Genomic DNA, 25,030 nt, shown 5'->3' with positions numbered 1-25,030 from the left:
TATCTATTTTATATGTCATCGTCGAGGTAATACCTACAACACAATACAAGCCTTATTGATCTTACGGTGGGATTCGTTTGTTTCGTGTTAGTGGTATGTTATGCTGTTTGATTTCTGCTATCGGTTTTGCTCTTATTTCAAAAAATGTTCAGAACACGGCTTTGTATAAAACGGACGGAATAAATACTTATTCTACCTATGGTTCATTGGGGGTGGATTTAAAACGCAAGGCAGTTTTGAATATTCAGGTTATAACCTAAAGTAGTTAATGTCATTTTATCTGTTTACCGGCCCAGATTAAGTCTATTAACAAAAAATGCCCTGTTTGTGAACTGCTTATATTGTGCTGTTGTTTTAAATTGATAAAATTATCTCATATTTATAATTACACCGTTTCACACGTAATCTTAAGCTACAAATAAACAGCCAAATTCTAAAATGTAAGCCTGGCTTTACAGTCACAGTTATCGGGATCAGGGATCGAACAAAAGCAATTTAACTTTCCATTTTGAGTAGGCACATTAGGACAAGTCAGAATCGGTCACTCGAATAATTAGGGTCGGTCGGTGTTACAATTCTTGGGTTGATATTCCCGAATTTTGCATTATCGCTGATAATTAGGTAACGTGCGATCCTTTATAATTATTATTATGTGCCTTCTAATCGGTTTTGAGCGAATTAGGGTCGAGTTTGGATGAAAGAGAATCAATGTTGTTGAGTAGGTATTTAGATTATACAGATGTAATATTTATAATGATGTTAGGAATTTGGATCTGCACTTCATAAGTCGCAGCCCTAAAAACCCGCCTGCATTAAAATGAAACTTTAATTTAATAATAACTTAATAACCTAAGTTTACTTAGGGCTTATCTAACGAATAAAGTCATCGTCGACGTTTCACAATATTCAAATAAGCTTAAGTGTTAGATAATGTGCAAATTTTTGCAGGATGTTTTATCTGGCAGTTAATTTATTTGTTAATTAGCTATCCAAAAATTTACTTAGACACTGTGAAACAGGCCCTTAATATTCTAGCATTACCCGTAACTTAAGTTTATCTGGGAATAGCTAATATTACCCAAGTCTTTTGGGTAAAGCCCGAAAATTAAATCAACTTTAATTTGTATTCGACATTTGTCCGTATACATCTAGGTCTACCCAATACTGGGAGGTTAATGCCAGAAGTGATGATGCAACACCTAACATTACCCAGCCAGTGTTGGGTAGACCTAGATGTGTACGGGTAAACACCGCATACAAATTAAATTTCTTTAAATTTTGGTACTCTACCCAAAATGCTTGGGTATTACTAATTATACTAGGGTAAACTTGAATTTAATTAGCATTCTAACATTACCCGTAATAAATATATAATACTTGTATAGATAAAATACATACTTAAATACATATGAAACATCCATAACTCAGGAACATTGCAAATGTATATGATGAACACACAAATAAATGCCCTTACCAGGATTTTATCCCGGGGACCTCCTGCTTCTTTTTGCTCTGCTCGGTTCGAATTAAAATAGAATTGAATGGAAACTTTTAATGAGCGATAAGATAAAAGCAAAAAATACATTCGTGGGCTACGGAGACTGCTCACTATAAGGCGGGTCGTATGCTTGTTTGCCACCGTCGTGGAATTAAAAAAAATCTAAATATTACCGATTGTAACAATCTCAATACGTATGTGTAAATAATGTCGTATGTGCATACACAGACACAGCTATACCTATATTTATTTGATTGAAGGTGATTTAACCTCCATCCATGTGTATGTTACCGTAAAACTCATTTACTCTAGTTAAAAGTTCCGTATTGGCTCAGTGAAAGTGCGTTTTCACTAGTTAAAACTATTTTTCCGTAATGCTTTGTAAACTAGTTTTACTTTTAACTGAGCTATTTAGTCGAAAATCGTATTTGCAAGGTGCCTTGGTAAAATCTAGTTTTGTTTCGACGATATACATGAAAAAAGGTCAGATTTTTTTTCTACATAACTTACAGTAGGTAATATAACATCGGTTCTGGCGCTTGCTTCACCACGGCACTTTGTGAAAACTAGTTTTTAACTAGTGAAAACGCCTTTTTCACTTCTGACAGGTTTTTACGTGAGTAAATCGAATCTTGAGTTACGCCGTTAAGTTAGGTTAATATTGATAGGTATGACTCACGACGGTTTAAATTCGATACATGCACGTGCTGGTTGTGTATCTACCTATTTGTTAATGAACAACGCAATTTAATAATTACGCTTAAGCCTCTTAAGCCACTAATTGCGGTTCTAAATGTTTCACAGAATTGGAACAAACATAATTTAATCGAGTAAATATAAGCCATCAATTTGCTTGGGTTTGTTACTGCATATTGGTTTTAGATCAACATTTCAAATAACGTATTTTTTATTTGTATTAGGTTAACCAATATTTGTATTAGGTTATCCAATTTTTATATATATTGAACAAGCAATCCAACCAGAGATACTGGTAGACATAATTATTTTTTGTCAAAGATCGCTTGGGACTATTGCGACACACACAGTACGTGGTAGATAATTGGCAACGATTATTTTAATTCAGAACTATCGCCCTGCTGAAGGAATAGAGATCTGCGGGCGATTCATTCTTGAAAAAGGCAAGCATATTTATTTCTGTTATTAGTTTGGAGAAAAAATATATAAATATTATCAGAAATCTACCTGGAGTTCTAAAATAACAGAATGATAAAACTAAAAAAAATATATGATGTACATTAAGGTGACAGTCCATTTCTGACCGCAGCTGCACTACTGCTCCGACATTACTGCAGCGGCCTGAACGCGTCGGTGTTATTTTCAATTTCCATAGTAAAATCAATGACGGTACCGACTGCACGTAATATGGTAATTTTAACGTATTTCCGACCGCAGCTGCACTACTGCTCCGACATTACTGCAGCGGCCTGAATGCGTCAGTGTTATTGTCAAATTCCATAGTAAAATGATGACAAGACCGACTGCACGTAGCATGGCGATTTTTAGTGTTTGGAGCGCAACTGCAGCTGCGTGCCGCACGTCAAATCCAAAGAGCATATAATCACTACGTGTCAAATCTTTCACCTGTACAGAAATGTCTTTGGTCACAGATATTAGTAGCTCTAAGCTAAGAGGATATAACCACTACATTCTAAGGAGTTTATTACACCCGCGGATAAACAACCCCGATAGTTTCTGTGTTTCGCGGTAGGCCCTCTGTATCCTGGCGTGGCTCTTATAGTTTTTTTTTTTTTATGTTTCCTGATCAATTCATTAAATAAACTGTGCTTTCATTTTTTCGTACTTTTCCGAGGTCAGCTGTAAGCTCGAAAGGGCAAGAGCGATAGAGAGGCAAATATACGATTTTCAAATTAAGATTTTCATGGTAGGCAATAAGTAGATAGGAGCTATGTATGTATGTATATATAAATTATTTACGTGACTGATAGTGAAAAAACTGGAAAACTAGTTCGCATTTGTACTAATGATGAGTGTTTTTTTCCTGTTTTGTTTTCATTTTTGTACAATTAAGAGTTTTACTACTACGATGTACTACTAAATTACAGGACGCACTTATATGTTAGAAAAAGATCGATGTAGGTATAATAACTGTTATTCATCATACAATCATGTACACACAGCATACAAATGTGACAATATAATATTTCTTTGATTATTCTAAGACTGAACGGGGTGGTCGTATGCAATTTCCTCTCTCTCCTCTTTCTCTCTGACTTATCCATAGATTTCGGAATTAAAGTAGAAAATGTTTCGAATGAAATAGCTTACTCTGTATCTTCTGTATTTGTGTTAGGTTAGGATACTACGAAACCATAATAGTAGATCAATTTTTTTACTGGCCACAATGGTCGCGCATTGTGCGGCTTTTGAGAAATTTCCTCCCCCGGGCGCTCCGACTGTAGTTTGAGCTCCCTGCCGATGCCGAGGGTCTACAGTATGGGTTCTTCAAAAAAGAAGTGTACAGGCTTTTAAAGGGTCGGCAACGCGCATGTATCACTTCTGGAGTTGGAGGCGTGCTTAGGCTACGGTGACTGCTTGCCACCAGGCGGCGCGTATACTTGTTTGCCACCGACCGAAAAAAAGTTTAAGTGATTCTCGCATTTAACAGGATTAATTACTGAATGCTCGCTGACCATACCGTGGCACAGTGAATTTGGCGTGATAAAATGTGAAAGTGTCATAATATCATATTATATACATCGTGGGTTAGTAAAACCTGGCAGATTTTAAGCACGCATTCCTGAGGAGCAAAAAAATGTTTAGTCAAATTCGGCAAAAAATGTTCTTTTTTCTTTTAGCCGATAAAAAAGAAATTTTCTGCACACAACACGTTATTTCTTTTTACATCTTGGCGAAAAAAAAAAACACCACAACGAAGAAGTAAAGTTTTCTTAATTCATCCATAGATCAAAATTGCGAGTGTTCTTTTTAGTTCAGTAATGTTTGTCAGAAGGTATGTCTAACTAAACCAAGTCACATAGAGACAGCGCCCCAGCCAAAAAGGCGTTTTCTCTAAAAGAAGACCGATTTCAGAAAACTTTGTATGATATTTTGGTCTCTAAATGCGATTAAGAATACAAATTTAAAAATTATCAAGTTTTACCAGCCCACGGTGTATAATATCGTTTAACTCGTTTATGGTGACACTTTCTCACTTTGTCATAGCAAAGCCATTCCTGAGCTAAAGGAGGAATCAGTAAGTTGTATTACCATGTATTATAAATGGCAAAGTTGTTGTTTAACACATGGTAGCATATGGATACTCAATCATAAGAAAGATTACAAAATTGAACCACGAGAGAAGTGACAACGGTTTTAAAAGTAAAATTTTATTGACAGTTGCGGGGATTCAAGGAATGAGAGTTAAATAAACTTTGCTACAGAGTGCAACACGAAATTTTTTCATTACTTCAACACGAGGAAAATATGTATTATTCCGATTAATTTATTCAAAATTCTTTCTATCAGCCCCTTGGCTGACGTAAATAGCTTTTTTCATAAAGGATTTCTTGTCTCGCCCGTCAAGTTTTATAAGGTCTAGTCATACACTGTATCTGCCCCGACCACGAGTGCCGTCGCCTATGGACACCTGCAACACAAGAGCCATTATAAGATTTAAATTTGTGCTTCAGTTTGAAATAGGACACTGGACAATATTAAGTGTAAATTGCGCAATTATAGCTCTTACAAAGCAATTTATTCATTTATTTTTCACTGTTAGGTACCTAAAGAAAGTAAAATTGGCTTAATATGAAAACTCGGAAAGATAAATGTGTAATATTTTACTAACACTGAACGTCTACATTGGAGAATTTATTCTTACGTGTCGCATTGCCATCTCCGAAACCCACGAATCTCTTTGCAAACCAGCGTACACCGTATCCATCACGAGCAACATGAGTCCCGCTCTCGTCGGGTTGCTGTATGCGCGGTGGTCACGCATTTAGTCAAGAGGATGGGGAAGATAATTTCAAAATGTTAACTTACCTTAAGTTAAGAAATATTTGCTCCTCTGCATTAATTTCATTCGAGTAATTTGGTTGTATTTCTTCGATTTGAAGTTAAATTGCTATTTATTTAATCGGCATACAAACGATCACAATTCAATATCTGGTTTTTAATAATATTGCGTAACTGCCTTGGACTGACTGTGATTCTTGTAGAAAGGCAAATCTGTTCTTCATTTTCGTATACAATGTAGCATTATCGTCACTTACTTCTTCTCGTAAAATATACAAATAAGTAAATCAGTAATTTTATTTATACGTCTGACAGTGACATTATTCATAACTCATTGACATTGACAGTCAACTGACGAACGCTGCCGCGACTGCACGCCGCAAGCAGCAGCAGTCGGCCGCTGCAGTAATGTCGCACCAGTAATGTCGCAACGGTAGTGCAGCTGCAGTTGGAAATGGACTGTCACCTTTACCATGCAAGCTTCCACCGAAAATTGGTTTGAACGAGATCTAGTAAGTAGTTTTTTTAATACATCATAAATGGTACGGAACCTTCATTGGCGAGTCTGACTCGCACTTGGCCGCTTTTTTAGTCGGTATTAAACATCTGAGTCCGACATAGGTACCAGGCGTGGGCCTGATGATACGAAATCGTAATTTTTACTTCCTCTATAAAAAAAAAAACACACACACACATACACACACACATACACACACACGCACACACACACGCACGCACACACACATTAACACTACAAAATTATTAGCTGCTCCAAAATTATACAAAAAAATTAGAAATCGTAAACAATTTTATGACCATACTTAGTGGGTTATCTGGTTAGAATTAGGCCAAGATAATTCTGCAACGATTTTGACGGCACACTCAGTGCATGTATTATTTATACGTCATAATTTCATAGAAGTTTGACGCTTAAAATAACACTTAAACTGCGTACTTGGCGATAAACGTTTTAGACGCAAATAAGTTATAGGACTACTTTGTAATTTTTAGTCTATTGCTTAAATAGTTTATAGGTATTTTATATGCAATATAATTATCGTCATCAAAATGATGTTATTGATAAAATTGGTACCTACTTACATAAATCTTGTACGTAAACTGTTTATAACCCTTTTTATTCACTGAGAGCATGTTAAAACATGCCCAAACACTCTTAAGAAATTATGCCATGTTAGTAAAGGTAAGGTACATTTTACGGGTTTCTAAGTATCTTTTACGACCCGTTAATGGGTAAAACCCCTTCGGTTATGTCGTCATAAAGTCAGGTGTGACATGAAGAGTAGGTACAGTTTTATGATCATGCTTTAGCCCCCTCGTTTAGAGTTAAGACGTTTCACGCGGCGACATTTGTCACGTGAACTCTGAATTACGATGGAACATTTACTTGGATGTAGATGCAACAGTGTGGAATAGATTAGGTATACCTTTTGGAGTACCTACCTAGGTAAATAGTACGAAAACTGCAGTTTGCCCTAAAACAATAAAATATACTAATTTTTAAATTATCAAATAGAGACTCGGCCCAATCATAGGTGTTATGAAAAAAAAATAACTGCTCTCAATCAATAATTAAAAAAGTTTGATTCAGAAACGACAAAAAATGTGCTAACATACTACATGGTATATCTATATTCTGATAACCCAATATGAGTGCGATTTAATTTTATTGTTAACGTCAATTGTCTAATCAACCTGTATGCGACAGTACGAATGGGATTGGTAAATGAAACAAAGCAGCAAAGAAAATTGTGTAGAGAAATAAAAGAGAAGTCCAAGGCAGCGGCGTAGCGTATCGGTTTGCCGCCCGGGGCCGATCAGAAATTTGCCGCCCCAATTTACGACCAACATCAGTTAGACAAGTCATAAGTTCAGTCACAAAGATTTTTACTGATAAAAAAGTTATAGGTACAGTTTTGTATAATTCTATGTAATATTTCGAAGGAAATGGTATTAAATTTATTATTTTACTTTATTAGGTACACTAAACAGATGGCTTAAAAATAAGCACGAGATTCAAAACAAGTGTACAGTCAGCGTCAAATACTTCGTAGCAGTCAAAGTAGCCAAATAGTTCGGTACACCATATATTTAGTATGGTGTACCGAACTATTTGGCCACTTTGACTGCTACGAAGTATTTGACGCTGACTGTACACAGCATGCTTTACAAGTAAGCGCAAATGTATAAATAATCATGAAAAAAATACGCGGCCTCTTTAAGGTGATTTTGATCCCTATTTATTTATTTTTCTGTTTTACATTGTTGAATCGTACATAAAACAAATGTTGGGTCTTTTATCTTTCATTAGATACTTAAATCATGTGTATTGGACTGCTAAAATTGCAACTGTACATGTTTTACCAAACCTACTCGTTGAATGGCAGTCAAAAATAAGCATGTTACTGAAAAGTACCCTAAGTATGAAGGGTATTAGCTGAAGTATAGACTTGTCGAAGAACTAAATGCTGGCGATAAAATAGCGTTATAATAAAAAATAGGTTCATATAAATAAACAATTGTACCTATTTTATTTATGTGACACTGATTTTTACTCCCTTTTGTGAAGTATATTTTTTCACAATTGTAACTAGACGCACTAGCAGATCTAGTTAACATATAAAAATAATTGGCACAAATAATCGGTCCATATCATTTTCATAAACTAAAAACTTCAATTATTATGTTCCAATATTAATCAAAATACTAGTAAATAGTATGTATATAACTAATAAATTAATTCCGTAAGTTTAATGGAATAGAAGCAAAATATTCTCACGAGAAATTTTAAACAACAAACAAAGACTTTAACTAAATCATATTTCGTAGTGGGTCGTTACTCAGAAAAGGAGATTGGTACTCGAGTTCAAGGGGTAATAAATTAGTCAAACGTATAAGGTAAAGGCATCAGTGCTGAGACATGCACCAGTGTGCCAAAAGTAGGTGTTATTATAGATTAATAAAGTATGAATTGAAAAGTAACTTAATTTTTAAAAGAATTGTTTAGCATAAACCACAACACTACTTCAAAGAAGTGCTGTCTTCTGACATGAAGGGATATGTCATATGCGCCATTTTTTGGAGCGTCACATGGTATTTTGATCAGACGTTAGCAGCCGAATTGTGCACTGCTTCACGTAATTAATACTTAATTTGTCTGGAAAAAGTAAAAAATTAATATAAATCCATATTAAAGTAAGCCCTGGCCGATTACTGGGTTTGAGGCAGTGATTTTAAAGGGACGTGGACCGAGAGGACAGCCGATAGAGGCTGAGCATAGGTTTCAAGATTTATTTTTATTTTCAAATGCAATGTAAGTCGTTAAATCAAGCACCTTTAAATATCTACATTATTATGACTTTATTTCATTGTAATACATCGAATACTCAGTAGTCATCCTGTGGCTGACCACTGGACACTGAAATCACGGAACTCGGAATCCAATAGCCAGGCGTTAAAATGGGATGGCTGTAGATTGGGTACTTAAAGGCTGTGTCTTGGTAGACGGGAGGCTGATTGCTGGCGGAAGGGCCCTTGCATTATATTTAATGAAATATTTCCATAAGCTAAATTAAATTACGTTTTATTCTTTGTAAAAATTAAACTTTATTAAATTATTGATGAGTAAATACATTCATAATTCTTATTGATCAATTAGTGGGCAAATGAGACGTTCTTGAATATAGAAATTTCGTGGAGGGGTTGACTATTGGTGCCTTTACCCTGCGATAAGTACGAGAGACGCGTCTAACACGTCTGGAGCGGTTGCCGAAAGTTATAAATAGCTCAGTTTTAAGCCAGGACCGCCATTATATTTTTGACCGTCGGATTGTCACTTTCGCTGGCTTATTCGTAGACGTAAAAACAATGGTTGTTATTTTGACGATTGAATGTTTGACATTGCGTAGCTACTATGCTGTTCTTTGTCAATCTGTTCAATTGTTATTTTAGTGTCAATACTTACTTATTTTTGTGGATTTTTTGTATTTTAGAGCCAGTTCAGTGTCAGGTTGCATGGTCAACCTACCGAGTACACCTAACCTGACGGTGACAAGCAGGTTTACTCGGGAATCCAGTAGAGAGTTAGGTCCAGGTCGCGAGAGGGGCCTGGCGTCAGCCTTTTTACCAACACAGGTGACGATTATACCTCTTACGTTCTCTTCAAGGTCTGACAGAGGGATATGAGGGTCTCACGTGTGGACCATTAGGAGTAATCCTTACTCATTGAAATCTGTTGGTAATTGAAGAAGCGTTGTCTTGTTAAATATATTTATTTATACACATTATATACATGGTTAGGGCGCCTTATTCATCTGTACCCAGGCTTCGGCTAACACAGATGGAGGGAGGTAATCACACAGACACTAGGGTTTGCTATACCTCGGTTTTGTCGGCCGAACGTTTAGAGCTTAAATTAGGGTCCCTCACACACACACTCCTCCCTGTAAAAATAGAGGTTCGCCTCTAGTTTTACACACATTAGAATAGGTGAATTGGGGTAGAGTTAGGGTAGAGTCATTATTTGGGTGTTAGGTTTATTTATTTTCTTTCACATTTAGTTTGTTTGTATACAAAACTAAAATCATTAGTTTTAACTGTTTTTAATTACAAAATAAATTAAAATCTATCTTCAGTAGCATATGGATGGGTTACTGAGGCTCGTACATTAAATATGATGGAAGGTTTATATATTTTTACATTGGGTGAGATAGGGGAACAAAGTTATTTGAGGACATACTAAATAATTTTGTTATAGGGAGCTAGTGACCGGCGGAGCAGTTCACTAGTGACAATTGAGCTTTTCTATAACTGGGGAATTAAAGGGTAAATAAAGTCATATTTAATAGACGATTGTTTTCAGTATTCCATACATTATTAGTAGATTCAGATGAGTTTCTTGGCGTTTCTTCTCGTCTGAAATTAGGTTACGAAACGTTGGTAGAGTAATATTACATAGTGCTAGGAATACCTATTAAAAATAAAATAAAATAAAATAGGTATTAATTAGCTTAGAGACCCGTCTTCATCCGGGCGTGACAGTAGATAAAGTATGTTTGTACTTACTATTCTTTGCAATATATTTACTTATGGTTACAATGGTTACATATACATATTTTCCTTTAGCTAGCTAGGTTAGCGAAGAGATATATTAAAAGGAAAATATAAGTTTTTAAATTACGAACAAAAAGGGCTTACTACTGTTCACGGTAACTGGTCACGGTAGGGCCCGGTAGGAGATAAATTCTAAAAAATATATATTATTTACTATTTTTTTATTTGTCTAACAATAGTGTTAATAAAAATATACAGTAGGAATATTTACAAATTCATAGGATATTTAGGGATAGTTTTGAGAAATCCAAATCGTATCAGTTTTCACATAAAAGACGAAGGGTACTAAGGTTCACAACGTAAATACCCTAGACGATCACATGGCCAAATTTATTTATTTTCCTAATTTTATTTAATCCTGGTTGAATTTTAGTTAATTAGTTTAGTAATAGATGGGGTAAGGTACATTTTTGGTGCCGGAATGACCAGGATTATATATATAAATAGTTTATTACATAGAGTAGCCTCGTCGGCTACATTTTTGCTGCCGTAAGAAAACTGGAATGTGAACAATATGATTTGGATTTTTCTTGAAATTTTTAAATTATATCTATATATTATAATATTTATCAATATAATTTTTTCTCCTCTTGGCTTCACTCTACCGATGTAACTTGCATTGTAGGGACTAATATTACCTGAAACAAACACAAAAATACATTAGTATAAATAGTCAATTAAAATTAGCTAAAACTAAAATGCGTTATGCGAGTCCAAACAAAAAGATAGCGGGCGATAGTTTCGTTTTCATTAAACAAATGTGCATATATGTATATGTACGGATGTATACATATACATTTTTTTACCAACATAGTGTAGAAATCCAGTGAGTGTTTAAAAAGTGACTAAATTATGTTTTTAGTTTATAAAATTAAAAATTCATGTATAAAATAAGTGTGTTTAATAAGTGTTTAAATAAGTGAAATAAGTGTTAAATCAGTGTTATAAAGTGAATAAAATTATTAAAAATAAATAAAATGGAGAGGGCCACAAGGAAGCGAACGGCCGCAGCTAAATCAAAATCTACGCGTCAAAGCATACAACAAGCTACGCCATCTGTCGAGAAAAGCATTACTAAACGTATTAATCAAAAAGCACGAGTAGCTCGTGGAATTATAAAAAAGAAATCGGATGTAAGACGTGGATTGTTCTATCACTTGCTGAAACAGACTGAACAGAAAATGACAGAGGGGCTTAGTCAGTTACGGAACGAGCTTGCAACGGCAATTAGTCCTGTACAAGTGGAAGCTATAGAAAAAGCAGATACAACATCAAACAATCATTAGAAGATACACAGTGTACTGAAATAGTTTCAGGCAGTGAAAACGAGCTATCTGCTGAAGAGAAGAAGACTATTATATACAATATTAAAAACGCAAATATTGAACGTCCCAAGTTTAATCAAAGTTTTAGACTGATTCAATTTCAAATAGGGGATTGGGTTAAAATAAAAAAGTTAAATAAATCAAATGCTCAGCAAAAGATTACAAAAAAGTTCGAATCAATTTATGAAGGTCCTTATGTAATTGCAGCAATTCCCTATCCAAACGTATATATTCTAGTTGATCCATACACGAATTTATTCAGAGGGAAATATAATGCAATTCATTTGTCAAGATATTATAAAGGCAAATTGAGTAAAAATAGCTGATCCGGCGAACGTAATGTTTGACTGAAATTAATGATTATAAATAAAAACATTTATACTTCGTATTGTTGTGGTTCAATATAAAAAGATTGGACTAGAAAAATAATTGTTAGAATCAAATAATAGTTATAAAATAGAATAAATATTAAAATGATAAGTGTATTAGATATTAAGTCATATTTTTGTATCCTTAAAAATAAAAGGAATATTTTTGTACTTACCAAGTCTAGAGTAGAAGAACACTGGTTCTTGGGGTCGCGGGTCGAGTGTAGAGATGCTGAATGTGGTAGTTTAGCTGAAATTATTAATATTTTTATTATTATTAAGTGTTACCAAAAATGTTTACAAAAGTAATATTGTTATAGAGACTTTTAATAATTGCTTATAAAAATAAATAACAAACGACAAAATAGGTTTAAGTTTTTTTGAAATGTAAATTAAATAGGTAGGTTAGAATAGGGTCTTCAATCCACATCCGGCATAATAATAGTCTGTATGTGTGGAAGTAACACTATTCACATATACAAGTCGCTTCATTCAATTATACATAGAATAAAAAATAAAATGAATGAACTTGATTTGTGTATTGTTCATAAAAATGGAGTGTATTAATCATAAAAAATACATATATTATCCTATAAGCTTGTATATTAAAGAGTTGAGCTACTTTATGTTACCCGAAGGCACAAATAGCGGTAGTGGAATTTTCGAAAAAAAAATATATAAATAAATAAATAAATAAACAATTTATATATTTAAACTAAAGAGAGACTAAGACTAGCAGTAATGATTTTTAGTTCATAAAATGATTTTAAAAATATATATTAATCATACATAGTATCATATTACATAAAAAAAATTATGTTAATATCAAGTAAGCAATTTAATTACCTCAAAATAAAATAACAGGACAGCATTCAGTGGCACTCGATACCTCGTTACTTGGAACATCTGAAAATTGGGAAGTATCCAGTTTAAACAGAGAACAAAGACGTTTTGTAATTATTTTCGTAGATGAAGATTTCAATATATCATTAAGAAACTAAAATTATCAATACAATTTTAATTATATATACGAGAATATCACTTTTTGGAACAAAAAAAATTGGTTATGCGGAATTAGTTTGAAAATAATTACAGTAAATATTTGGTTATTGCGATGAAATTCATTAAATTTGTTTTATTTAATAAATCAATAAACAAAATGAAATTAAAAAAAACTGCTAGGTTAGGAAAAGTATACTTACTTATAATATGTCGTCATATAATTAGGAGGACTAATTACATATCAGCTTACTCAAAAACGCCTTACGTATCTGAAATCATATTTAAGCAAAAATTTGAAAACCGTAAAATTAATACATGTGTTAAAAATAGCTGACGCTCAGCTCAAGGCGAGACGCGTTTGGCCACTTAAAGGGTCGGGGGAAAAAAAAGGGTCGCAGGTACTCCTTAATACGTCTTGTTTTGTGTTATCAAATTTCATTCATATTATATAGGCAATAGAGTTCACTTAAAACAAGTAAGTAGGCGTAACAACACTTTCTTATCAGTATCTATAGTGCAAACAGAACAGACTTCAGAAGAAAAAAAGAATAGATTGTAGGCCAATGAGTTAAATTTTTTCCATCATACCTATATATATAATGAACTAATAACATAATGGCAACAGGATAGTATTATAGCATAGATATAATCTAAATATGTAGTTTAAATTAACATTACGGTAAACTAATATATACTGAAATAACTGAACGTGTCCTACCTAGTTGACATTTTTAGGAAAAAATGTTCCGAAAAAAAAAAGAGAGTTAAGAGAATAGTGTATTACTTACCTAAAGGGTAGATTCAGGGTCACTCAACTCATCCAGCGACCCGGATTCATTCAATAGAGCCTGAAAAATTCAAAAGAAACAAGTATGATTAATTGAATGAATTATAAATAAAAAATATTAATCATATGCTATCGATGAATTAATTAAACTTATTGAAACTTGGTCTTCATGATGTAATAAGAAATGTTTTCTTTTAATATTACAAAAGTTTTGGAATAATAATTAAAATATTATTAAAATAAAATAATTGACAAAACATCGAATAATTGTAGTTATACCTTAAATCTGCGAAGACGATCCTTGAAATTTCTTATTTTCATAGTCAAAATATTTGAATTAAAAAAAAGGTTTTACATTTTTGCACAGTTTTAATAAGTCCTGGCGAGCGAGTTCGGCCAAAAATTTATCTCCATAGTATATAACTCGTTACTATCCCAAATTATCGGGAACTCACAAATTAAAAGGTCAATCTTAGTAAGTCTCATTTTAAAGAAAATAATGTACTTACACGTCACAATCACAACCTAGCACTTCAAAAAGAGTTTGGCTTTGTGTATAACAAATTGACCTATGGTTTATGCTAGGGGGCGCCACTAGCGCTATACTCTAGCGACGCCATAGACAAAACAAGGGAAATACTCAGTATTTACTGATGTTGCTAGTAAAGAAATTAATTGAAATAAAATGTTAAATACAATTCATTGTACAAAAAAAAAAATTACCGATATATTAATAATGATCTTTGATTTATTACTGAGTTTTTTTTTAAAACTTGGGTTTAAGTTAATGGAAAAATTGATTAAAACAAAAACATGTTGAAATAATAAAACTTAGAATGTTAAGACCGACAATGCGGCCGGTGATAAAAAAATTGAGACAATAGACGCAAAAGTTTAAGGACAAGTTGAGTGCACATGTTCGGGTCTCTAAAAAAAAAATTGCCGATGCGTCGAGGGTTTCTCTACCTGGACTGTAAAATGCGTGGAGGTTTTGAGTACAAGTAAAGGATAGAATGTTATTTAATTGACCTAGATAATACATATAACACAAGTATTTGATAAAAATGATTTGAATAGTGGTATTGGCCGAATACTGAATATTCAGCAAAAGTGGCCGAATAGGTCAAATACCATATAGTTATCATATGTTCGTGGCATTTCTAGTATTTATAGCATACATGAAAAAGAAAATTAAACAGTCTAGAAATAGGTAGTAAAATAATAATAAAATATTACTCTTGATTACTTAAAAGTTAATTAAGTCGTTTAAATACACTTGTTACATTATCATAAAATATGATAAGTATATATTAAAAATATGTTAATTAAATATTTATCTGATACTGCAAGAGAGGATAAAATTATAATATTCATGGTATTATTCGAAGATAATACTAAATAAATAAAATTTTAGGCTAGAATTGGCGGAAAAAAAAAATTTTGCATAAATGAATAAAAATTACCAATTTACAAGATTAGATATGATATAAAAAAAAATAAGTAATACATTCAAAACTTACCAATTATTTTCTTCAGCAACAAAATTTATTACACTTCACAATTACATTTCACTTCACGACACAGGGTGAAATTCAAGACTGAGCCAGTAACAACGGTCAGTTTGATCAGATAGAAGCTTAACACATCCCTTCTGTCACTTCCGGGACGCTTCATTGCGGGGTTGCCATGATAAAATATTGAGTTTTAGTGTTGCCATGATAAGATGTAATAACGTAACCTTAAATAAAACGGTACGGTATTAACGTTATCTTAACAAACAACTTCAACTTAAATATAAACAGTTTTGTCAATACACATTACGTTTGATATTGTTATACAATATATAGGAGGGAGCTTGGGGTTGTCTGAAATATTGTTTTTTAAAGTAAGTTTTATTGGATGCATTTTAACTCTGGTTGCATATCGTGACTTTGGCTATCTGTAGAAATGGTCTGGGATAGATTGAGTGAACTGGGAAATGAAAGCCAATGAAAGATGATTAACTATTTAATTATAAGAATAGACTAATGGGTATTTGATGTTTTTGCAAGAAGTGTGTGAAAGTTTGTAATATTTTTGTATATATGGATTTTTACAATTAGACAAATGTCGGATTGCAATCAACCTGGATTTGTTGATATTTTTATTACAAAGAAATACACAAAATAGTCAACAAATTCTTATCAGTAGGCTAAAATCGTATGACGATTCGACCCATTTTCAAAGGGTAGTTTTTGTTGACTATACACTTCACAAGAAGCTAAGACCATGACTAATTACACACCTCATAGTGAATGAGATCTTTGACAGCAAAATACGATGATGACATGTCAATGAACATGCATTATCACAATTTTATATTCTCAAGAGATATTAATGCATTATTTTTAAATAAATTTTATCAAGTTATTTCAAATATGGGTTTGAGTGTGAAATGGTTATATGTATTTAATTATTAAATAGAAAGATAGATAATAGTATTAAACGGTTCACAAGTAAGACTTATTTTCATATGTTATAACGGTGAAGTGTTTACAGTAGTGTAGATAATTTTAAATTTTATTATTTTTCAATGGTTCGTCTGGATGAATATTTATTATTTTTAATAGTATTTAATTGCAGACATTACATAGTATTTGTAATTTATATCTATGTTATGTTTGTAAAGATAATGTTTTGATACAAGTATCAGGATGTTATCAAGGTATAATTTAATTTTTTTTTTTTAACATTTTTACTGTTAATATGGAAGTCAGTCTGAAGTCAAATATCTGGTTCATGTATGAGACATGCTCCAAGAAAACTTGATTGGAAGGAGTGATGGGGTAATAGAATTCGGATTGAGCTTTGACTAATGGAGAATGAATATCCCAGTACTTATACCAAATGTTTTTCCTACTTTGTGAAGGGAGGTTTTGTTGGTTCATCTATTAACCGGGCAATGTGGTTAAGTCGCCGGATAGAAAGATCCATAGACTAGGATGAAACCATGAGATCGAGCTACTAGAGCTTATTGGATTCACGACCCAATATCCTGTGCTGGTAGGAAAATCGTGACGAAAAGATAATCATGATACATTATTAAAATTCAGAGATCCGAGTTTTATACTGAATCAATCACAATCAATGAGTACTGGTTTAAACACACACCATACACCACACGTTTACATTTACGCAAGGGGGGAAGGAAGGGGATAATATCAACAAATTTAGGATATAATTTTCAGTTTTATTGGAATAAGGGTTCGAGAATTATACATGTATGTGTGGAACAATACAATGCTAATTCTCGAGGGGGCGATTGTAACTAGACGCACTAGCAGATCTAGTTAACATATAAAAATAATTGGCACAAATAATCGGTCCATATCATTTTCATAAACTAAAAACTTCAATTATTATGTTCCAATATTAATCAAAATACTAGTAAATAGTATGTATATAACTAATAAATTAATTCCGTAAGTTTAATGGAATAGAAGCAAAATATTCTCACGAGAAATTTTAAACAACAAACAAAGACTTTAACTAAATCATATTTCGTAGTGGGTCGTTACTCAGAAAAGGAGATTGGTACTCGAGTTCAAAGGGTAATAAATTAGTCAAACGTATAAGGTAAAGGCATCAGTGCTGAGACATGCACCAGTGTGCCAAAAGTAGGTGTTATTATAGATTAATAAAGTATGAATTGAAAAGTAACTTAATTTTTAAAAGAATTGTTTAGCATAAACCACAACACTACTTCAAAGAAGTGCTGTCTTCTGACATGAAGGGATATGTCATATGCGCCATTTTTTGGAGCGTCACATGGTATTTTGATCAGACGTTAGCAGCCGAATTGTGCACTGCTTCACGTAATTAATACTTAATTTGTCTGGAAAAAGTAAAAAATTAATATAAATCCATATTAAAGTAAGCCCTGGCCGATTACTGGGTTTGAGGCAGTGATTTTAAAGGGACGTGGACCGAGAGGACAGCCGATAGAGGCTGAGCATAGGTTTCAAGATTTATTTTTATTTTCAAATGCAATGTAAGTCGTTAAATCAAGCACCTTTAAATATCTACATTATTATGACTTTATTTCATTGTAATACATCGAATACTCAGTAGTCATCCTGTGGCTGACCACTGGACACTGAAATCACGGAACTCGGAATCCAATAGCCAGGCGTTAAAATGGGATGGCTGTAGATTGGGTACTTAAAGGCTGTGTCTTGGTAGACGGGAGGCTGATTGCTGGCGGAAGGGCCCTTGCATTATATTTAATGAAATATTTCCATAAGCTAAATTAAATTACGTTTTATTCTTTGTAAAAATTAAACTTTATTAAATTATTGATGAGTAAATACATTCATAATTCTTATTGATCAATTAGTGGGCAAATGAGACGTTCTTGAATATAGAAATTTCGTGGAGGGGTTGACTATTGGTGCCTTTACCCTGCGATAAGTACGAGAGACGCGTCTAACACGTCTGGAGCGGTTGCCGAAAGTTATAAATAGCTCAGTTTTAAGCCAGGACCGCCATTATATTTTTGACCGTCGGATTGTCACTTTCGCTGGCTTATTCGTAGACGTAAAAACAATGGTTGTTATTTTGACGATTGAATGTTTGACATTGCGTAGCTACTATGCTGTTCTTTGTCAATCTGTTCAATTGTTATTTTAGTGTCAATACTTACTTATTTTTGTGGATTTTTTGTATTTTAGAGCCAGTTCAGTGTCAGGTTGCATGGTCAACCTACCGAGTACACCTAACCTGACGGTGACAAGCAGGTTTACTCGGGAATCCAGTAGAGAGTTAGGTCCAGGTCGCGAGAGGGGCCTGGCGTCAGCCTTTTTACCAACACAGGTGACGATTATACCTCTTACGTTCTCTTCAAGGTCTGACAGAGGGATATGAGGGTCTCACGTGTGGACCATTAGGAGTAATCCTTACTCATTGAAATCTGTTGGTAATTGAAGAAGCGTTGTCTTGTTAAATATATTTATTTATACACATTATATACATGGTTAGGGCGCCTTATTCATCTGTACCCAGGCTTCGGCTAACACAGATGGAGGGAGGTAATCACACAGACACTAGGGTTTGCTATACCTCGGTTTTGTCGGCCGAACGTTTAGAGCTTAAATTAGGGTCCCTCACACACACACTCCTCCCTGTAAAAATAGAGGTTCGCCTCTAGTTTTACACACATTAGAATAGGTGAATTGGGGTAGAGTTAGGGTAGAGTCATTATTTGGGTGTTAGGTTTATTTATTTTCTTTCACATTTAGTTTGTTTGTATACAAAACTAAAATCATTAGTTTTAACTGTTTTTAATTACAAAATAAATTAAAATCTATCTTCAGTAGCATATGGATGGGTTACTGAGGCTCGTACATTAAATATGATGGAAGGTTTATATATTTTTACATTGGGTGAGATAGGGGAACAAAGTTATTTGAGGACATACTAAATAATTTTGTTATAGGGAGCTAGTGACCGGCGGAGCAGTTCACTAGTGACAATTGAGCTTTTCTATAACTGGGGAATTAAAGGGTAAATAAAGTCATATTTAATAGACGATTGTTTTCAGTATTCCATACATTATTAGTAGATTCAGATGAGTTTCTTGGCGTTTCTTCTCGTCTGAAATTAGGTTACGAAACGTTGGTAGAGTAATATTACATAGTGCTAGGAATACCTATTAAAAATAAAATAAAATAAAATAGGTATTAATTAGCTTAGAGACCCGTCTTCATCCGGGCGTGACAGTAGATAAAGTATGTTTGTACTTACTATTCTTTGCAATATATTTACTTATGGTTACAATGGTTACATATACATATTTTCCTTTAGCTAGCTAGGTTAGCGAAGAGATATATTAAAAGGAAAATATAAGTTTTTAAATTACGAACAAAAAGGGCTTACTACTGTTCACGGTAACTGGTCACGGTAGGGCCCGGTAGGAGATAAATTCTAAAAAATATATATTATTTACTATTTTTTTATTTGTCTAACAATAGTGTTAATAAAAATATACAGTAGGAATATTTACAAATTCATAGGATATTTAGGGATAGTTTTGAGAAATCCAAATCGTATCAGTTTTCACATAAAAGACGAAGGGTACTAAGGTTCACAACGTAAATACCCTAGACGATCACATGGCCAAATTTATTTATTTTCCTAATTTTATTTAATCCTGGTTGAATTTTAGTTAATTAGTTTAGTAATAGATGGGGTAAGGTACACAATCCAGCCGCGTATTCGCATCTAACGACAATCCCAAAGTAAACAAGTAGTAAATAAAGTCGCGATCTAAATTTTAAAACAATTATAATACGTTTTGATCATATAAAACAAGCTTTCAAATCATGGCTAACTTTTTTTTGTTAATCAAAAACTTTGTATTACATATTATCAGTCAAAACCTTTGTGACATAACTTATGACCTGACTGGACAAAGTTGGGTAAAAGTGGTGAAATACTAAAATATGTTCAAAAACCAAAACTCGACTACTGAAAATCTGACTCATAAAAGCATGAAAAAAGAGAAAAATCTCATCTGAAGTAATCACAGAGAAAATATTGTATATTTACATCTTTTAAATAAAGAAATACAATTTAACATAATTTACTAATTTTTGAATACACTGAGGGAACGAGTAACCCGACAGATTTTAACCACGTATTCATAGATTAGTATCATTCCTGACGTCATAAGGAGTAAAAAAAATTGACTTTTGATCAAATTCGACAAAAATGTGTGTGTTTTCTGCACACGACACGTTATTTATTTTTACATCTTGGTAAAATAAACATTACAGCGAATAAGTAATAGTTATTTGTTTTACAAGGGGGCAACGTTGTTGTTTAACCGCTCGTGCTAATATTGATACCCGAGCAAGCGAACGATTCAAAAATTTAAGTTCGAGCAGTGAAATTGTGCCCGTCTGCCTGAGGGTTTCAAGGCACGAGGGTTAAACAGACTTTGCCTCCGAGTAAACACAACATTTTTCACCTCACCAATGCAAGGAAAATACTAACTATGAAATGAAATACCAAAAAAATCAAATTCAAATGAACGTAATAATACATTTATCATTGGAAATCATCATTTAAAAGTAAATTCGACAAGTTAACATTAGTTAACAACTCACAATTTGCATCTGATTACTTTGCCTCACATGCATGTGGATAAAATTCAACTTTCTCATTCGACTCGAACAATCAAGAGAGACTTTACCCGTTGGTGTGGTGAAAAGCTTTTTATTATTATTTACAGACAACTTTTAAGGTTAATGATTATTTCAGATGAGAATGTTTTCTTGTTTCATACGTTTTAGAGCGCAATTTTCAGTAGTCTGCTTTTATATTTGAACGTTTTTATATTTAATTAATTTTGGGGTTATAACTTCATAATCAATTATTTAAAATCATTTTACATTATTTTTGTGCCAGGGTGCCTTCAGCACAGCAGCGCACGCAAAACGCCCAATGCTTTTACATGAGAGCGCAAAAGGCGCCTGTTATTCGATCGCCCGCAGCGCGACAACATACGTCAGGCCACGTCAGGCTATGCCCGACTCTTTTAATATGAGGGCACCGAAGCCACCGGCATTTAATCGCGCGTATCGCACCACGTTCATTGGGCTGCGCCGGACTATTTTTGCGAATGATGGTGCCCTGCATTAGATTGCGCGCAGAGGGCACCGTGTTCAATTCGGTGTGATGTCATATAGGGTTATAGGTTATACCTATAACCAGGAGGCCTACCGCAAAAAGCGAAATACGCAAATTGCGGGTATCTTTCTCTTTTACTCTCTAAGACGTAATTAGAGTGACAGAGAAAAATGCCCGCAATTGACGAACTTCGATTTTCGCGGTTGTAGCCCAGCGAACTATCGTATATGCTCGGCGGTGTAAGCACTCCGGTAGCGATTGACCGCCCCCGCACAGCCGCCCCGCGCTGTGCGCTCCCGCGGTGCACTGGTTCGTTTCGTGGCACGATTTGAAAATATTGATTTCTTAATTTTATATTTTTTTAAATACCGTATTTTGCCGCCCCCTCTCATGTGCCGCCCGGGGCCATGGCCCCCCTAGCCCCCCCCCTCGCTACGCCTCTGGTCCAAGGACAAACACCATGAAAAGTTACTGTGAATATTTGTTCGTCCTAGATAAGCCAAATAATAGCTTAGTTTAAGTATACGGAATTACAATTAAATAAGACGTTATCAATATAACTAGTAATCACACTTGAACTTTAAAACCATTGAAGTTTTAAAGTTGGAATGCGGCTCTAGGTTAAAATGAATGCTTTTGTTATAATATGACGCATCTATCTTCGTCTTATATTCTAAGACCACCCATGAACTATGAGTTATCAAGTTCCCAGCTGCAGTTAGCGAGATTCATGGCTAATCTCTCTCAACTATCGCAAGTCATTCCGCCTTTTACAGTGGAGTTAAACCGTTGCGACAGAATGAGGCAACTGTCTGGCTTTTCTGCTGATTGTAGATTTTTTTCTTCTAAGGTAGAAGCCTTAACTTTATGTCTTGGCTTAATTTAGTTACTAGTAGAGCTTCTTACGAGAACAGTGTACTGAGTTTATTAGTGGATTATTTTCGAGTTAGAAGCTCGCTCAAAAGAGTTTGTTGCAGGGAAGTTGTTTAATAAAATAATTTTGACCACCACCTACCACCACCCTACAGAAAACCGCAGCCAAATAACACTAGACCCTACTCATAGTGCTGTGTTTCTGCCGGTGAGTAAGGTTGCCATAGCTCAACGAGGGTGCGAGGTGTAAGGGTCGGCAAAGCGCATGTAACTCCACTAGAATTGCAGGCATCAGGTGGGCCGTTTGCTTGTTTGCCACCGACGTAGTATAATTTTTTTTGACGCTGTTACCCTGTATAGTATACACAAGGGGCTTCTAAACTTTTTGAGTCATAAATAATATATAAATACAAAATTTTCATGTTGTGATGTTTATTGTCCTGTAAGGCATCGGGTTTTATTACCAACTCTTAGGTTCAGTAGGCGGACACGCCCCACTGGTTGCAAACTCCTGCCCGCATAGCCATGCCAATCGTTAATGCTCCGTAGCGTAGCGTTGTCATCTCTCTCTACTACTCTTCCATATTAGTGCGACAGTGACAGTTAGATACGTTTTGTTCGCTACGGAGCGTTAACCAGTGGCATGTTGGCTATGCGGGTTGGCTTTAAAGTGCGCGGGTAACGGAGGCAAGCCGTTTCGTGTAAATCCTATCCAAATTTTTATAATCAAACTGTCAATAAAGATTGAAGGAATATCTTATCTTTTGAGAATGAGATTTGATCAAGTCAGTCAGTTATTTGTTCCTCAGAAGAGCAAGACATCAAAGTTACCTGTGTATGACATCAAAATGATTTCAACGAAAATCTTTTTATATGAGCCGAGCTCTGAAAGATAATATCTTATTTTTTTCAATAGCTTCTAAAAAGGTTCAAAGGAAATATTAGGAAAATGGAGACCAGATTTCACAGAATATTTATTGAGCTTCAATTTATGAACTAGACTACCTTCTAAAAGTAGGTACGGAGATAGTGCAGTGACTTTGGGTTCGAAGCTTGGTCCCTGAACAACTTACCATATTCATAATAATCATAAATCATAAATCATAAATCATTTATTTTGCTTGAAACATGGTACAAAAGATGGTCAATATATTAGAGAAACACACATTTCACCAGCAGCTGGCATGCAAAATTAAATTACTAAATTACACGTAGGTATTCATTCCATATTTACAAGGTCATAACAGACAAGCAAACAATTATTTTATTTCTTACACATTACATTTTAATTCATTTCAGTACATAATAAATAGTTTGGTGTATTAAAATTTTATTTATTACTTATTATTCAGCAAAACGGAAATTAACGGATTAATTCCGAAATAATATTAATCTTAAGGCTCCATACTGTCCGTAGATTCGTATTCTTCTCTCACTCTCACTGAGCGCAAGTGTGAGCGAGATGAATGTACGTCGTGCTCGGGACCGCGGATATCATGTTTTTGAATTTTGATTTGATGTAAATTTTAACAAATAAAAGTAATCTATGAGTTACCTCAAAAATAAACTTGCGTATTTTTAGAAGCTATTTTCATATTTATAGCTTTTGTGCATAAATTATAACAAATTTTTAAAGAGTGTTTTAGATTTATGCTCGTGGTTTTTTTTTCTATCTCCCGAAAGTCAAAAACTCAGGACTCGAATAGACGCAGTCACTAGAGAAGTAGGGACAATACTCAAGATTGCTAATTAAATTTTTGGAAACCGTATTATGGTCTAAAAAGCGGTACGATTTTTCAAAAACTCCGTTCTCTGAATCTACGGCACCTTAAAATTAATTTTGGGCTTGGGGTACAGCCAGCAGCAAAAGAATGCCAACATAAATGAATGAATGAAATGTATATATGTATAAGGGTCAAAAATATTTAAGTTGTCTTGTTTCAGACCACTCCGTCACGCTTGTTTCTATGTCATGTCGTTCAATCAAATAAAAAAAGTATGATTATATTTTACATGAGAAAAATTAAAAACAAAATTTCATCTCATACAAAAAGCTCCACTCCGCCACATTTTTAGGAGACAAAAAATAAAACAACGAAAATAATTTTGACCCATAACTTAATTTTTAAAAGAAGACTGATATAAGCCTGTTATTTTACGTAACTAGTTCTTTTGCTACCTATATTAAAAAAAAATACAGTTACGCTGCCGTTTTGTTAAATAATACTTATGTGTAAGGTGTATTCGGGTAACTCGGAACTATCCTACATAGGGTGATTATGAAAATCACCCATCATATTAGTCAATTCCCAGCGGCGAAGTCGAATTTGTCCGCGTCCTGACATAGAGAGGTCGTTGCTATCAATATGGGTACATAATA

At 34.0% G+C, this 25,030-nt stretch overlaps 1 long non-coding RNA gene across 2 annotated transcripts; it reads right to left on the bottom strand.

Annotated features, from left to right (window-relative positions):
• Positions 1 to 10,159: 10,159 nt before the first annotated feature.
• LOC133522063 (uncharacterized) lies at positions 10,160 to 14,180 on the bottom strand. 2 transcript variants are annotated; one of them, XR_009799991.1, is made up of 5 exons: positions 14,111 to 14,180; positions 13,523 to 13,591; positions 13,167 to 13,226; positions 12,497 to 12,570; positions 10,160 to 11,265 (listed from the first exon to the last, which is right to left on the bottom strand). It is a non-coding gene; the product is annotated as an uncharacterized LOC133522063 (long non-coding RNA). The 2 variants fall into 2 exon arrangements; XR_009799990.1 differs by lacking the exon at positions 14,111 to 14,180 and having other exon boundaries at positions 13,523 to 14,067.
• Between the last annotated feature and the right edge of the window lie 10,850 nt (positions 14,181 to 25,030).

Source organism: Cydia pomonella, chromosome 10 (genome assembly GCF_033807575.1).
Source record: "Cydia pomonella isolate Wapato2018A chromosome 10, ilCydPomo1, whole genome shotgun sequence".
Classification (NCBI taxonomy): Eukaryota; Metazoa; Arthropoda; class Insecta; order Lepidoptera; family Tortricidae; genus Cydia; species Cydia pomonella.
This window is presented reverse-complemented; position numbering and strand designations above follow the sequence as displayed.